The 4,981-nt window shown below is 38.8% G+C and overlaps 1 pseudogene; it reads right to left on the bottom strand.

Annotated features, from left to right (window-relative positions):
• Window positions 1-290: 290 nt before the first annotated feature.
• LOC128113566 (60S acidic ribosomal protein P2-like) lies at window positions 291-4,571 on the bottom strand (annotated as a pseudogene).
• Between the last annotated feature and the right edge of the window lie 410 nt (window positions 4,572-4,981).

Genomic DNA, 4,981 nt, shown 5'->3' with positions numbered 1-4,981 from the left:
ATGTGAAAATCTGATGGCCGTAACACTCATTACAGGGTGGTTTAACTCCAACTCCATTAGAGCAACAGTTCAATTTGATTGATATGGTGACATTAATTTAGGAATATTTAACAGTGAAAAGATAGTTTTATATACAATTAAAATATTGTGCTTGAAAAACTAAATAGTGGTTGTAGTAATTATTGGTCCATGGAGAAATAATAATTAAAACTAGCATCTGTGCTCATAAAATAAATAAGGAGACCATGAAGTTAGGAGGAAGATGCCATAGGAGAGGGGTTTGGGAGGACTTAGAGGGGGAGTCGAGGTGAATATGACCAAGATACATTGCATACATGCATGAAAATGTCAAAGCCATTTTTTTTCAGAATATAGAAAGAGGCTTTATTTATGAGGAGTAGGAACTTAAACAAGTCAAATCCCAAGTCATCATCTGGCTCCTCAGACTCCTTCATGTATCGTCTTTCTTGTCTGCTGCATCAGGGGCAGAACCAGTGGCAGGAAGGGCAGAGCCAGGTGCAGCGGAAACAGCCACAGCTTCACCAGTCAGCACAGTGGCGAGTTTGTCAACACCCTGGGCAATGACATCTTCAATATTTTTTTCCATTTAGCCCACTAATGACCTTGTTGAGCCCATCATTGTCCACATCCATGTCCAAACTATCTAGGGTCTTCTTGATATTTTTGGGATAGGGAGAGGAACTGTCCTCGAGGGTGGCCAACAGGTAAAAGACTATATAGTGCTTGTCTGTGGTGGACAGGCCTCATGTGTGTGACCTCAGTGGTATCCAACAGTGAAAACCTAACTTCTTTTGATTAATAAATAAAAATTTTAATGAGAAAATATTTAACTAATAACTTATGCCACATATGAAAATTTGTGAGATGAGGCAGCATGTAGAGAAAATAATTGGACCTTCAACCACAAACATATGAAGAAAGAAGTCTGAAAATTGATCTCAGAAAAACTAATTACAAAAAAATGAAAAAAAAATAGACTAGTATTGAGTCTATTGGAATAGAGAAAAATCTAAGGGAATAGAGAAAATATAGAGAACAAAAAACCCAAATATGGCTTTTTGAAACACAAATAAAATTTAGAGACTTCTAAAGAAATAATAATAAATGAAAAGGAACCCTAGGAATAAACAAGGAATATTTACTACAGTGTGTGAAGCAGAAATTGCTTTAAAAATTGAACAAATCAACAAAAAAACTGAGTTTTAGTTAGATACTTTAAAAGCCCTCTTTCAAAAATATCAACAAAGGGGAAATCAGCAAGGATTGTGAACTCAATAATAGAATCAGCCAACTTGATTTAATAAAACATTCCACCCAACAACAGTGGAACACAGATTATTTTCAAATGTCTCCAAATACTTACCAAACAAACCTCCTCAAATATTTAAAGTTGAAGGCATATGACATTTATTATTTCATTTCTGTTGTTGTGATAAAAAAATTAACCTGACAAAAAGTAACTTAGGGAAGAAAGGGTAGTCTTGTCATAACAGGGGAATCAAGACAGTGGGAATTTAAAAAAGCTAGTCACAGCAGAAGGGAGAGAATACTATAAACAAGAGCAGAACTAAATGAAATTTGTGTAAAAACAAACAACAGAGGATGGGAAGATGGCTCAGTGGGTGTGTGTTGGAAGGGGCGCTATGGAGCCAGGTGCTAGTAAAGATGGCCCTGAGGGAAAGTGTAGAGGGTGGAACCCAAGTTGTTTACAAAAAGATGTGATTGGAGCTTCAGATCAAGAGAGATGATGTCAGTACATGATTCCCTCATGGACAACACTGTAAATACTGTAGACTAGGTGCATGATTGGGCAACCTTTAAGCTGATTGGCCCAATGGGCATCTATCCTTCCCAAGCTTTGTTTTCTTTATGCTTTAAAAGAGCTTGCTGTTTCTAAATAAACGAGTCCTTGCTTAACTTGACTCCCCACTGCTGTCTGATTGTCTGGGGGTTGGGAGGATGGGCTGGGGAACAGGCAAGCACCTTTCCTCAGTTCCAGCTCGTCCCTTCTTGGGAGACCTAAGTTCCCTGTGGGCCAGGACCCAACAGGTAAGAGTGCTTGCTGTGCAAGCATGAGAACTTGAGTTCAAATCTCCAGCAACTGTAGCTAGAGTTTTCCTGACTGGCCCATAGTCAGGACAAATCTCTGTCACCCGCCAGTCCCACAGCCACTCAGACCCGACCAAGTAAACACAGAGACTTATATTGGTTACAAACTGTATGGCCGTGGCAGGCTTCTTGCTAACTGTTCTTACAGCTTAAATTAATCCAGTTCCATTAATCTATACCTTGCCACATGGCTCATGGCTTATCGGCATCTTTACATGCTGTTTCTCATCATGGCGGCTGGCAGTGTCTCCCTCACTCAGCCTTCCACTTCCCAGCTCTATTCTCCTCCTTGTCCCGCCTATACTTCCTGCCTGGCCACGGGCCAATCAGTGATTTATTTATTGACCAATCAGCAACATATTTGACATACAGACCATCCCACAGCAAGCAACCATGTAAAAAGCCAGGCATAGTGGTGCCAGCCTGTAATGCCAGTACTGTTAGGAACAGAGACAAGAGGATCACTGAGGCTTGCTGGTTGCCAGCCTTACTTCGAATTCAATGAGAGACCCTGTCTCAAGGGAATAAGATGTTGAGTGATTGAGCAGGACACAACACATGCACACACAAATCATAAAGTAGAGAATCTTTCTTTGAAAGATTGATGAAGTTCTAGCATAATTAACAAATATAAAAAGAGATGATATAATCACCAGTCACAGGAGCAAAATTGGTCATTGCATACAGCTACTGGTAAAGATAACAAGGCAGTATTACAATTACTCTATGTACATAAAATTAACAGTGTAGACTAAGTAAACCCAGTCTTCAAAAACTGAAATTACTCCAAACCCAAATAATGAAATGGATCATCTGAATGGTCCCATACCAATTAGAAAAACAGAATTGACAACTAAAAAGCTTCCCCAGAAAATAAATCTGTTCAGCCAGGTATTTTCACTGAAGAACCAACTCTTAACCTTCAAAGTGGAGTTCATGAAAGTTTCTCTACCAGAAAATAAAAGGCTCACTGACATGTATCCTAGCTTGCTTCTCTGTTTCTGTAATAAAACACCGAGGAAAGCCAACTTGTGGAGGAAAAGGTTTATTTCATCTTGTTAATAATACCAGGTCATACTCCATCACAGAGAGAAGTCAGGGCAGAAGCTCAAAGAAGAAACCTGGAAGCAGGAACTGAGGCAGAGACCATGGAGGAATACTGCTTACTGTATTGTTCTCCATAGCTTGTTCAGTCTTCTTTCTTATACCACCTAAGACTATGGACCCAGAGGTGGTACCACCCACATTCTGTTGAGCTCTCTCACATCAACCATCAAACAAGAAAATGCCCCACAGAGTTTGCTGTAGGCAACCTGATGAAGGTAATCCTTCAGTTAAGGTTCTCTTCCCATGACTCTAGCTTGTGTCAAGGTGATTGAAAATAAAATTGACCAGCACAGGTGTGATAGTAGCCCTTATATATTAAGGGAAAGCAACTGAATCTAATTGGACTTGTGGCTCACTCAATGGAGGAAATTCATCCCTGATGCTGATAACCCAGCAAACTATTTGTGGGTGATGAGGTCATGGACGCTAAAGAAAAATCTACTACTGCCATTTCCTAAACTAGTAAATACATTCTAAAAAGCTATCATTATGCTTACAGGGAAGTGTGGCTCTTAATTCTCATCAAAGAAGCTTCTTTTTACAGGAAACAGAAACCATTACAAAGAGCTACAACTGGTCAAAATGCAGACAACAACTGACTGTGGGGTTACCACAACTGACAGTGGGATGCCCAACCCCAGTAGAAACATCTATAACACAACCCCTAAACCTAAAGTTCAGGAAACATTGTAAAAGCCAGAGTACTATGACATCTACTTGAGATAGTGTCTTCTGTATACAACAGGGAAGCTATATCCATGAAATTCCAACAAAATGGCTGCTTTAACAAGGCCTGTACAATGACAAAACCAATTAACATGCCATCGTGGATGTGAGAAATCACACAGGGCCCTACCCCTAGAAGAAGAGCTACAAACAATTCATGGCTGCTAGGAGAGAGTCTTCTCCAGGGACAAGGTCAGTGATAGGGTTTTGCCCCTTTAGAATCCTCTGTCTGGGATTCCTCTGTGAGATAGAGTTTCCCTCGTCAGAGGAAATTTTAGCTCAAGGGCTAAGGCTTGTTCTTGTACCTGTCATCACTTCCTCTGAACCCTTTTGACTGCTTCTATTTTACCCCTATAGTTGAAAACCCCAAAGCAAAATTTCAAAGGTGGTTTAGGGGTGCTAGGGTCCCATTGTCTACTTTTGCACCTTCCTTCTAATGTCTAGAACACATTAAATGATGGAGTAATCACCTAGCAAAATTTGATCCTTGGAAATGTTTAAATTGTCAACTTAATCTCACACATGCTTTTTTTTTTTAGTGTTTCATCTTTCACAACCCCCTATGTGACATGCTTTAACTTCTTGGTTTTACCTTTTTCTCTTTCCATTTTGGAATAATTCTATACTTTTAGTACAAAACTATTTTACCGTGAAAAATTCATTTTCATCCAAAAATATTTTTTTCTTTATCCTTTCCCCCTTAACCCCCCAAGTGTATTTTCATACCTGCAATATTATATTCTTTCACCTACTTGGTTTCTGCTTGCCTTATTTTTAATTATAAGTTTCTAAATTTAGAAAACAATATTTTTTTTCTTAACAAAATGAAATGACTTTGAACTTAATGAAAATTAGGGGTGTTGTAGAATATTATTTTAAGATGTGTTATATTTGTTCATGGAACATTTGTTTAATGATGTAAAGATATGTAGCATCTTTATGTTGCATTTGTTTAACTCTGTGAAGCTGTGTTACTTTGCCTGCCTAAAACATCTGATAGTCTACTAAAGAACTAAAC

The sequence above is a fragment of the Peromyscus californicus genome, unplaced genomic scaffold (assembly GCF_007827085.1).
Source record: "Peromyscus californicus insignis strain IS unplaced genomic scaffold, ASM782708v3 Scaffold_10__1_contigs__length_136768540, whole genome shotgun sequence".
Taxonomy (NCBI): domain Eukaryota; kingdom Metazoa; phylum Chordata; class Mammalia; order Rodentia; family Cricetidae; genus Peromyscus; species Peromyscus californicus.
The sequence above is the reverse complement of the archived record's forward strand: the minus strand, read 5'-3'. Positions and strand labels throughout refer to the sequence as shown.